The sequence below is a fragment of the Columba livia genome, chromosome 2, assembly GCF_036013475.1.
Source record: "Columba livia isolate bColLiv1 breed racing homer chromosome 2, bColLiv1.pat.W.v2, whole genome shotgun sequence".
Lineage (NCBI taxonomy): Eukaryota > Metazoa > Chordata > Aves > Columbiformes > Columbidae > Columba > Columba livia.
In genome coordinates, this window is record NC_088603.1 from 105594706 (window position 1) to 105607649 (window position 12944).

General features: G+C 36.1%; 1 protein-coding gene across 2 annotated transcripts in view; it reads right to left on the minus strand.

Moving 5' to 3' along the window:
- The window catches only part of CDH7 (cadherin 7), a 138882-nt gene that overhangs the window by 96010 nt on the left and 29928 nt on the right, over positions 1–12944 (minus strand). The window contains exon 2 of one of the 2 annotated variants that reach the window (XM_065053065.1): positions 9444–9531. The exons of the other annotated variant lie outside the window; for it this stretch is intronic. The gene's annotated coding sequence lies outside the window, so the exon portion shown is untranslated. The remainder of the gene's footprint in view (positions 1–9443; positions 9532–12944) is intronic. 2 annotated transcript variants of the gene reach the window in all.

The window sequence follows — 12944 nt, forward strand, 5'->3', positions numbered from 1 at the left end:
TAAAATGTCAGTACCTCTTTGAATAGACATTGTCCTTGGCCAAGACCCTAGTGAAAGGCAACAGATGCTGCTAAGATTTTACCCAGGCTATCCTCTATCCTGTTTCATTTCTGAAAAGCTAAAAGAGAGAAAGAGAGAAGAAAACTTGCTTTAAATCACTGGACCATTTTGTACTTCAGCAAATCTGTTTGCACATGCTCGACTGGCCTGGCAGAAAAGGCTGAGCCTTTTGCATTCAGCCTGAGGTCAGTCCTAATGCTCTGTTCAGTGGTCCACACTCCTTTCACATGGAGCAGCTGCCTCTGATTGCTAGAACAAATTGAGGTGGTTCAGGCCACCAGCAGGGCTACGGTACAAGTGCTTTTCACCAGAAAGGGAGGGAAAGCCTTAGAACAGGACCAACTGGGGCTGCCCACAATAAACCGTAGGATTAGATTTGATACACTCAATATTAAGACATGCTCTTGCTGAAAAGTAGGCCATAGTGACATAAACTACAAGACAGTTGGACTGAAAGAAGAGGGGAGAAAATTATGTTCAAACATTTATTACGTTACACCTGATTATTTAATTGGGGAACATTTAAAATAGTAACACTGGCACTACAGGCTCAGGAACATCTTGCTGTTTAACCCTTGGCAGATTATTCTGGATGTGTGATTAAAGATCAGTTGTGTGTCACCCCCCTAACACTGTTTGAAACATTGTCTGCAAGTTCTCTAAACTATTTCTGAGATCAATTTGCAGAGGGCAACAATCACCATTGCCATTTCCCACCATATTATCAACCTGTTTCAGTGAGTAGAAGCTGCAACATAGCTGTTTAAAAAGGGAAAAAAAAAACAAAAATATGAATATTTGGTATTTACCTCTTTTCAAATTCTTTCTAATCTACCAAATGAGATAAGAGTGCACAGCAGGTATTAGCAGGGAAAGATAAAGACACAACCTTCCCCCTTTCCCTGGTGCAGCCTAGCTCCTGCAATTACTTGGTTCAGTCCCAGATATCAGATCACAGTATTTTCTGCTGTGTGAAGGATCAGACCAACAGCACGCTGAGGCTGAGGCCAAACAAAACAATACAGTACTACATTAAGCCATGATACCAAGTACTTACCACTTCAAAAGGAAGCACTCTTTGATGCCTCTGAAAGAAAAGCAAAATCTCTACGGATATATAGGTAATTTTACCAGACCAGTCAAAAAAATGGATTTTTATGGTAATTCATAAAACCATGGATTTAAGATCAGGGTAAATTAGGAATTACAGCATTTACTCCAGTTCTGCATTTAGATGGAATGACTGGGTATAATATGCGGCCTTTGAAGTACAGTTATTCATGAGATAGCTTAGTAAGCTGCACAAGAAAGGAAAAAGATCTTACTATTTACTCAATTAATAGGTATAGAAATGGAAGCTAAGGGATAAGATATGTAAAACTCTTGCCTGTTGACTCAGAAACATTTAGGTGTAGAAAAGAAACAGTCCAAATGATATGTTAGAGTCTCTGATACATGACTTCACAAAAAAAAAAAAAAAATCTTTTAACTCCTTGAATTACATGCACAAAACTGAGGTACATCTCCATCTTTCTTTATTAGTATTTAATTCTGGTACTTGCTACTTTTTTCACAGAGGAGAAAAAAAAATGTTCCATGATCAAATAAAATTTTTAAAACAAAAGACCATAAAGAGTTTGTATCTTCAACAGAAAATTCATTCTTTTTCTCTGTAAAACCAAGAAGTAAATGAATATGTATCATGAAATTGCCTTCAAAGTGCTTCTTAAAGCTTCATTTTCTTTTAGGCACTGGATGTACCAAGTGCATGAATTTTGAGGACCTGCATCTGAAAATTCACTGCCGTTTGTAAGATGTGTGGTTTTCAGCTAGACAAGGGGTGTCACTGGCAACAAAGGCAGCTGAGACATTTCTCTTCTCCTTCCTTCCCACCCCCAGGCTGCTGCTCACGGTCCCATCAGCTGGGGTGGCATCTTGTGTGTGAGCCTATGTTGTGAAATAGATCAGATCAATGATTCAAGTTAACCAAGCAATAAAAAAGTGAAGCTTCAAATGTGTTTTATTTAACATAGATGTCTTCACTGACCAACTTTACAGCACAAGTCCATACATAAATAGCAGAACAAACACTAGGGACAAGAGGGCAGGAGCAAGCAAATTAAAATTACACTTTGATTTTTCTTCAGAAACTTTACACATACTTCTTTGGGAAGCTCAAAATAAAAGGTATTTGGGCACTTCTGCTGCTATAATATCTGGTTTTTATCTTGTTCTTCTGGTTGGGTATATGTTCTTCTTGCTGGTCTTTTCCCAAACCTCTGCCAAGTCATAGTTTCCCAAAATACAGATACTGAATGAGAAAGAGGAAGGAACTGAACCTTACAAAGCTATTCATTGGCAAGTTCTGGAGATGGAAATGGGGCCTTCTGGGATTAATCTGACAAGAAAGATCAGAGTCACTTCAGTGTGCTTCTGCCTACACTTGCTAGATTTGTACAGCATGTCAGCAGGAATGTATGACTGACAGTGTCAGACACTGCTGAGGAGACCAGCAGAAAGGGTGTGGGCATTTGCCAGTTGTCAGTCTGAGGTGATACGCACTTTAATAAGGCACGAGGGAACAGAAGTGGACTGGATTCATGCTTTGAAGGAAGCAAGTTCTCATTTGAGCTTCTACACAGTTTCTTGTGCATAAAAGAAGTAAAATAATATTGATTGTGCAAAAGCTTGTGCCTGCCCTTTCTGGGTAGCAAGTCCTATTAAAAACCCCTAATATCAGTTCCCATATATTCATTTTGAGGGTATAAGTCTTAATATTCCATTATGCACATTTTTTGTGATATCTAAAAATAAAGTCATATATATATATATATGTATATATATATAAGACTTAGTCTGTAGTCTAAACTCCATCTACTCAAGCCCTTAAAATTTAAGTAGATAGGCTACTAAAGAAAAGAAATTTTAAAAACCTCACTGTTAGAGAGAATTCACAGATGGTAATTGCTATGCTATGTTTTAATAAAGGTACCATGCATATCACGTTAATTGTATACCAGGCACTTTCAGTACTGATAGGAACAGGCAAGAATTGTACAGAGCTAAGTCTGATCTCCTGTAAGTCTATAGTTCTTAATTGGTATCAGTGACCAAAGGTCCATAAGAATCTCTGATGAGTACATCATGAAAAGGAAAAAAAAAACTACAAAGCTCATTGTTACAGAGATTTTTACATTATTAAAGGGTTAGTACTACTTGGGATAGTTAACAATATACATAATAGGGCAGGCAATATAACTGATTTAGAATTTCAAGAGCCTTTTGAATAAATTCTTCTTTTGAGGATGTTAAGCAATGAGAGAGGATGATGCACAGTCATGTTATGGATTAAAAACTAATTAGGAGAGAGGAAACAGAGTCAGAATGTATTCCAGCTCACAACCCAGAAGTGAGTGTCTTTACACAGCAGTGCTAGAGCAAGGCTTATTTGCACCAAACTGCATTTATTGCTCTTCAATATCCTTACAAATTTAAGGAAAAACAAATCAAAATGCTATGTCAAATCTTTCTTCTTTCCTTTTTCACTGGGACTGGGTATACAGTGATGTTCTGGTCTGAAGGATACAGTGTGTTACAGTTTTGTCCTTGACTATTTACCTGGAAGAAAGAAGTGATAAGGAAATGACAGCATTCACATAGTCTTTCTGCCTGAAGAAAACTGATGGAAATCAAAGGGATGTGTTCAGCTCTGAAGTGGCTTCTTTCTCTGCAGAGGCCACAGTTTTCATTTACTGTAGTTGGCATGCAGGATGATCACTTGCCAAATTTAGCATTTATGTCAGGTGCCTACATTTGGTAGGTTGACAATCTCAGGCAAACCAAAGAACTTCAAGAAGACTGGAGAGCAATTCAGAGATTTAAACCACCATAGATCCATGGGGATCCTCCAGGGCAAAATGTGCTCATTACATCCATTTCTAGTGCTTCGAGGGGCTCCCTTCAGTAATGACCATTTGCTGTTAACCAGAACCTCTGGTACCCATTTGCATATGGATATGCTGAAGGGATAGGTGATCCCCATAACTCCGTGCCAGCTGTGGAGTACACCCCATGAGAACTCATAAACTCAGTTTAGTTCACAAGTCTTAATCTGCTGGGCCCTTGAGGATACCAACTGCAGTTAGTCTCCTAATGAAGTTAGGAGCCTAAGGTAACTAACTTCTCAACAAAGTAAAAAGCCTTCTACTGCAAAGGAATCGACTACCCTCCATCTTTTTTAAATTGAATAGAGCCTGATAAGAGATACAGTGAATATAGACTCAAAAGGCATCACATTAGGAACATACTTAAGGATTTAGTATCAACTTCAGTCATATTTTTACAGAGAAGGGGCTTCACTCATTACCACTTCTGCAGTAGCATTTTAGTCTTTGGACAGTATCTATAAGATCTATCAAAAATTATCTAAATGAAACACAAACCAAAATATTATGAAGGTTTTTGATCTTGGTTTAGTTTTAAACCCAGAATAAATAAATGGTTTGAGTGAGAGGATTAGCATACTCAGAAAGTTACACTGTGATATAATCCCCAGGTAGTGAAATAAAACATCAGAGAAGTAAAATCATAACATGGATGCAAATTAGTTGACTGAAAATAAGATGATGGATAATGGAGGTGATGATGGTTTTAGGGAATGAAAAACAGCTAAGGGCTGGAGTTTCCTTGCACGCACTCTTATTGCCTGAGCATCCCTTACATCATTATGACTGTTATGGCAGCCTACTGGTTCACTCAGTTGTCTCTGTGTTTAACTGCCAAAACTTATTCTTCATCCATCTCTACCTGGAGAACTTAGCTTTTTTGCACACAAGATATCAAGTATTAGATTTTTTTTTTATATTGAGACATATTGAAGTATTGCATGCTTGGGGGTTGAATCTCTGCTTGCAAACAAAAAAATGTCAAGTGGGGACAGACTGTATGATATGGATTGCCTATGAAGAGGGCTCCAGTACTTTAAAGCATTTGACACCAGCCACTTTCTCAGAGAGATACTCTGAGAATAGGCTTTGGATCTGAATCAGGGTTGCAATTCTCATGTAATAATAGAATAAGGCAGTCACAAAACTAGTTGTAACTTCATGGGAACATTTCTAAGTGTATATAGCAGGAACTTAGTGTCACTTCTTTACCTTTCTAGAGCAATCCAATGATAAGTTCTTTCACGCAAGTTTTGCCCAAGAAGGAAGGCTGTATCAATTACTGAACAATTTAAAATTATATACTGTGAAAGCAGGAAATAGCTAGAGGAGTTACATGATACTATGGTAAAAATATGTCTCCTTCTATGTAACAACGTGCTTCCCGAAAGCACTTTATAAGCATGAACTAATTATTACTTACTCAACGGAATATACATTATTTTTCACTTGTGAATTACCCTTAACTCTTTTACTTGAACAATCAAGACAAACCAATACTAAAAATTCCTTATAAAATTTAATTTATTGTTTTCTGATTAATTTCTGATGGAATAATACCACCGACATATTGAAATAAAAGGATTTCACTGTTGTTGAATTTAAATGTAGTTCTTACCCAGCAGCTGAAATTGTACACTCACCAGTCTAAAATTTGACACTTGTATTATTTTTATTCTTATATTTTCTTTATCCTTCTTTCTGATTGATCGTATTTTGAGATTTACCTATTCTGTCTTTATATATGTATGTTCATGCAACTCTGTGTGCATGTGTGTGTGTGTATATATATATATATATATATATATTCATGTGAATAGGTCCTTCACTACTTATTCAGACAAAACTTTCACTGAAGACAAAAAGAATTGTACTAGCCATAAAGGGAAGATTAAGGATACAGACACCTCTCCAAGATAAAGTGTTCCATAAAGTAATATTCCACAACTCCTCTAGGCTACTTAAGCTTGAAGATATGCCACAGGATTAAATATTTATATAAAAACCAAAACGATAACCAAACAAATGAGAACCAGCTCCCTTTGAGTCCAGAAGTTTTCATTAGTATAATAGTCTACATTCAGTATATTTTGACCTCCCCACTTGATCTGCTACTTCTTTTGGTGTTATCCAAGTTAAAAAAAAAAAAAAAAAGAGGGGAATAAAAAACAAAAACAAAACCAAAAACAAGCTGTAGGATAACTTGAGACTAAGCCATCCTGAGAGCACACACTTCTAAAAATTCTTTAAATACAATTTTGGGCTACTTTTGCTAGTTTCAGTTCAGAGTAAATCACTAAATCACTGTTCCCAGTTTGACTAAACTTCAAGTACCATTGTGATGCTTCTCCATTAAGAGATAGTCACTAAGGTGGTATAACTACTTACCTGACTTACAAGCCTCCAACCTATTTCATGCTTAGAACATTCATTACTTAGAACATTCAAAGGTGTTTGAATGTTCTTTTAAATCACAAATTTATAGATAAATTCCATTTTTAAAGGCAACTCCTACAAAAAATTACAACATAAGGTATATTAAATATGATGTTAATTAATGTGTCAGTTGTTCTGATGTAATAAAAGAAATTTGATAATGTTTATCCCTTTGTAGAATAGTTGAAGGATATACAGGTTGCCTGACCTTAGCATCAGACACATTAAAACACTCACATAATTACTGCAAAGGAACTCTGCTATATGTTCACATTCAACAGTATTTGGTCCTCAGCAGTCCAATTACTTGGTTCAACAGCAGTGCTTATCTTTTTGGGGAAAAAAAAGAAAAAGAAAAAGAAAAAAGGAGTACAGAAGATATTAAGTGAAGAGTATATCACAATATAGCAGGAGAAACCTACCAAAAAGGAACATACTAAAATCACTTAAAAGACTTAACATATAAAACAAAACCCATGAAACCTTGCATATCCAATAAAATACATTTAAAATAAATGTCAGGTTTCTTTTCCTGAAATTAAACTCTGAATTTGGTTTTGGTCACCCAATAAATATCTATGAGCATTGTGAAGTCTTTTATATAGAGAGGTTAAGAAGATTTCTTTGTATGAAGTAGAGGAATGTAGAGGAGTAAAATGTTTCTAGAGTTTTTTAACTTCAATTGTTATTTTCCATTGACAAAAAATTCAGCCTTAAAGAATCTAGACAGTATTTTTTCTAGTTGCTTTTTCATGTTCAGTAAATACAGCATTCTTAGCACAGAAATGATCCTGAATAACACACAAACTAAATTTATTAATCAGAAATATCATGAATACACAGGGTCATTTTGTCCCAGGCATGATCTCCAATTAGATAGATTATGACAAAGGGCAGTCTACTACTGCTAGCTACAAGCTGCTTCAAAAGAAAATACATTTTAAAGAGCATTTCTTCTCAAATGAGAAGAAGAAAGAGCCTAAAAAACTGATGTGTGATGAGGTTACTACTTTCCTAGAGACATGAAGGAATTGAGCTGGATATCAAATGCCCTCTATACTTTTGAAAATCATAGTCAGTATCAGACACTGAAATCTATAAAAAGCAATTCAATGCATTCATCTATTTTGCTGTAACATGGCATGAAGAAACTTGAGTAAAAATGTATAGTAACACTTTAAAGAGATAAAAGAATATTTTAATGCAGTATACAAATAGCCAACAGGAATCTGTGTTTGCAAGAAAAAAAAACAAAAACAAACAAACAAACAAACAAACCAAAACACTGATTTAAAAAAAAAAAAAAAGAAAAAGAAATAAAAGAGAATCCAGAGGGAACGCTTCTTTGTTTACTATGTAGAAATCAAACTCCTTAATCTCTACCGTGAATTTTTAATTCCCTGGCTATAAAGTAATAATCAGTGTAAACTGGGAAGACAGTACACCTCTCATCCTCATGAGTGGCTGGAAAGAGCATCATAGCATGGATCTGAAACTGTGTGCAATGATTATTGTTAATAAAACTAATTTTAACTATGTGGAACACTGGGCTGATTTGTTAAGCCTGAACATATATTTTGCCTCTAGCAAAGCCATCCATACTTGGATGACCTAGCTGACAGTATGAATGCCAATACTGTAAGATTTACAGGTTTGTGAAGATGCAGATGGAACTTTACTTATTAAAATAAAATACCTTCATCGTTTTACCTTTAGTTCTTAAAGTAGATTCAATGTATCTGCGAGATAGATTATGAACATTGCTATCAAAACTAGAATGTAAATATGCACTGAAAATAAGAAGTGCAAGAACATGACAAATGCAGTTAGTTGCTTGGCTTATCTAATATTGACCAGTAGTTCTGAGATGTAATCAGAAACCAAAATATAAATTCACTTTTCAAGTCTATTCACTTAGTTTGGAAGAACAAAATGCATCAGAAGAATCTGCTGGGACATTACAAGTTAAATCAATAAAACCACACTATTTATAGAATTACTGTAGATGCTATATCAACAGAAGCTCTATGAAGATGAGTGTTAAATGGTTACATTAGAATATAGTACAAAATGCATTCAGTAGTCTTCACATATAGACTGTCAAATGACCTAGTGGTATGCAATTCGTATAGAGAAACAACTGCAAATAAAGCAAGTCCTCTGAAATCAAACTATTCTTAATTGTAGATCCTCTAAACTTAGACATTGAAGGTTTTAAGTTTTGTTACACTTTGGTACATTATCTTCTCTTTCCTGTCTGGAGAGATCCTGTACTTCACTCCAAATAGTTGTCCTTATAACTGATGAACAATCTCTCAAAACTTAAAATGTTCTGCTGGGCAGACATCCCAGGTAAGGAAACAGCAATTGAAGGATCCAATGACTGACAGAACTATATTTCAAGTCATCCACAGGGTCGGTTGTCTGTGGCACAACAGCGAAGATTGATACAAAGAAAATGTTTTGTCCACTCAGCCCTCATTCGCTCAAGCCTGGGAATCAGGCTTGTAACTCCATAAATCTATTGAATTTTTTCTTTAAAAAGGATTGCATAAGCTGCATTTAACCTGGCCTTGGTTTTCTTTAGAGATTGCTCAATAACTGATTTGCCCTCCACTTTAGCTTTGACCTCTACTTTTGCGTTGATTTGGGGTCGTTCTGCTGACAAATTTGCAGCCGCGCTTTTTTTTTTTTCAGCAGCAGTATGTGCTATATCTGAGCTTAGTGCAGAGACTGCACAAGGTATAGGTCCAGGGCTGATATCCTTGTTCTGTTTAAGAGGATATAATCTGCTTTAAAATGTATTTAAAGCCCTTGGCAGAATTTCTTGGACGCCTTAACAAGGACCACCCTTTCTTTTAGGAAATATCAATGATCAGGAAACAAAAACTTGCCAAGTAATAGGCAGAATGTAATCTGCTTTTGTTTCCACCATACTGTCAAAAGAGATTCCCTGGGAACAAGTGACATTGCATCATGGCATACAAGGCAGGGAAAGCCTACCTGTGTTTCAATAGTTACTTTTGAAGTTGTGAGGTTCCTCTGGTTTGTGATGCATTTAAACCACTTTGGGTAGCCATTAGGCCTCGCTCTGTTGAAAAAAAATACCAAAGAGAAGTTGTAGGAAATCATAACTAAAGAGGCCTGAGAACCTTCCTCCACACCATAAAAATCAATTGAGTTTAACTGGGTGGGTCTAGCAGTGAGATACTGATGTGGCGTTGTTGGTCCCGGAGAAAGCATTTCAAACTATAAAAATCATTGATCATAAGCTTGTATCTTAGCAACTTTGTTTAAAATCAAGCATGTACCTAAGCGGTTGTCTTCTCCTGGCTGTCAAGCATATTGTTATGCTTCTCCCTTAAAAATCTTTTCCATTGAGTATGTGCTTAACCCCAGAAAACTTGACACAGTGACTCTCTAACTCATATAAATAGTAAAAGGATGACTGGCCTTTTTCCCACAAGTGTAGTTTTTCAGACACAGTACTGATGGCTAAAGGCTTGTCAGAGGGGACTCTTCAATAGTGATCTCCAAACATTTAATGAGATACTTGAAATCAGTACTGCTTAAAAAACCCTGAGCAAGTTCTCCTTAATATTAATTATGTTAGCATGATTTTATTCAGTAATTGTTCCCACATAAAAATTTCTGTAATTCGATTAGTTGTACTTGAAACACATAACTTCCACAACAGAAATTACCTTCTTGTCTTAAGCAGGACCATGTGAACTATTTTGCCTCAGAGAATTGCTTTTCACAAGCTTGCTCTGAGCTGCAGATTCATTTGTAGACTTCAGAAAATAAAGAGACAGTTTCCACTAGTGTGAAACTTTCCATCTGAGGCTCAAAAAGCACTTCCTGACCCTTTTATTAAGCTTCACAATCTTTGTGATACAGAACAGTACCATTATGATCTTATATATAGGGAAAAAAACTTAGTTAACTTATACGATAGTAGAAGTCCTTCGCAGAAGTATAGACTGAAGAATGGAATAGATGATTAATGTAAGCTAGGTTAATAGATGATTAATGTAAGCAGATTTCCATGTAGTTAGCAACAAAAATTATAGGGTTTCTTTACATCTGTACGGACAATTCAGACATATCTTTGAGTACACAAAATATACCTGCCAGATACATCTTGGAGTCAGTGTTACAGCTAAGGCTACAGAATTATTCCATCTCAATCTTCCCAGAGACATAGAAGCAAGGCAGGGTCCCAGGGGGACCAGTGGGCATTTCCTGGGAGTTCAACCTACTCACTTTAGATCCAAGAAGCAGCCAGCTAGTGCATTGGTTCCTCAGTTGCTGTACCTTCTAAAACAACAGCAACTTTGTTGCTTACAGCATGTTGTGGTCAAGTTTTTCAGAACTTCAGTGAGAAACTGGATAAAGAAAAGGCATCTCAAGCTTTGTGTTGACAGCGTTCAGAGGATTGCACAATGAGGCATAATGGATCAGTCAGAGCATGATAACACGTGCCCTAATCCAGGTAATTTATTTAGTTCCGTGAGTTTAAGTGTAATTTGGACATTATTTTGAAATATGTGTCCTAGATCAATGGATTAACAGGTTGCTGGTTTTTTTTGGTTGGTTGGTTGGTTGGTTGGCCTCAATAAAGGAAATATTGTAGTAAAGGCACTCCAAAGGAAATAAATTTGGGCTAGCATTAGATTTCAAAGATGTTTGTGTTTATTCAGTAAAATTCCAGTGAAGTCAATAACCTTACTCTGGTTTCACACAGTCTAATTAAGTCCAATATAATTCTCGAATTTCCCTGTATCACCTCGAACAAAAGAAAGTTGAACATATTTGAAAGTGTTCTGTAAGGGAAAAATATTACAGTGTATCTTTTCCTACTACAGAAAAGATTAATTCACATGCAATGCATCATCACACCATATTTTATATTCCCACACAGAAATATACACATGTACTCATTCTCACAAGCGTATACAGTAGCTACAGTCAGATTTATGTCTCTGTGGAGCAATTTGAAAGAGTGTGATCCAGAAACTAAGCTGAACATTAAGCCTGGAGGAGCTGTTAAGCAACAAGGCTTTGCTGATTAAAACATGAACTTTATTTTAGTTTATTTAATTCATTTTGCATTTGGCTGTTTTATGTTAATTAACTCTTATGCAATTTTTATTAAATTTACTTTAGGCCCTAAATGAATATTTCAAGTTTTTATTGACAATCGTTTATTGACTATCGAACCCACATTGACTGTATTGCAACATTCAATTCCCAAATCATTTATAAAGAAGCGGATTTTCTCAGTGGTCAAAGACAAGGATGCAAAGTCAGGAGGTATAAATCCAAATGGAACTCTACAGAGTACTCACAGCATTGGCTGGAAAGCTGTAACTAATTGAGACAGGGATCATGACTGATTCTTGGAAGAGGTGTAATTCACAGACTACCAATGCTTGGAAGAAGATACCTTTGGAGACCTAGTTAGAGTATGCTCAAGTCAATATCAACTGAATTAATTTTACTCTGCTTTGTACTGTAGCGGTGGATAGCGAGAGTTACCTGAAGGAAAATCCCAAACTTGTGTTTCAGTCTCTTCATTTGTACATGGTCATGGTTACCTACAAGTGCTTCAGATTTTGTAGTGCCTTACTAAACAGATTCAGCTCTGGTATAAGCACATACAGTTTGACTGGCAGTTGTACTACAACACTGGGCAATTTTTTAAGTAATAAGTACTATCAGTACTCCCTTATTATCAGTACTCCCTTATAATCAGACATGATTAGAAAAAAACATTATTATCTTAGCTTGGAAGTACAAGACAGCATGAAAAAATTATCTTGCTGCTATAGAAGTTATGAGTTTGATATCCAGCACCCAGCTGTACTACACATTTTCTTGGAGAGCCAGGGGTAATGTCTTCGTATTTCAGTCATCAGTCATCCCCTTTTCTGTTGAGTTTAGTTTTTTCTGTTTCTGTGTTTAGCACCACCAGAACAGGACAATTAAAAGGTATTCTAAGACAGTAGCAGAGGTTTGTTTGTTTGTTTTCTGCACTAGTATTCTCTGAAACACTCTGTGCAGTCCAAGCACTGTTATCTGTGACTGTGCTTGTTTTCCTTGCTTTAATTTCTAATATCTTGAAAAATGTGAAGCTGGCAACAATGGAGAATGAAGTTCATTTACCCACAGGCTAGGAGCATTAACAAAGTGATGTGCATTAGACCTTTTCACATCTGGAAATTTCTGCAAGGCAGTTCAGCTCTCCAGTGTCTTCTCTTCTAAAGCTACTAATAGATAGTAACATCTGTTCTAATGTTTTTTGCTTATTGTTATGCCTGATACACAGGAAACTGGCTGAAATCAACAGTTCATTTTGTAGATCAAGCACTGCAAGTAGAAATATGTCCAAGTGGTCAGTTCCTCTAAAAAGAAAGAGGTGAAATAGTCCTGGGGGCAGGAGGACTTGCAGCACTGGCAGATGCTAATAGACATGTTTGTAGAAAGAAAGCTAGTTGTGAA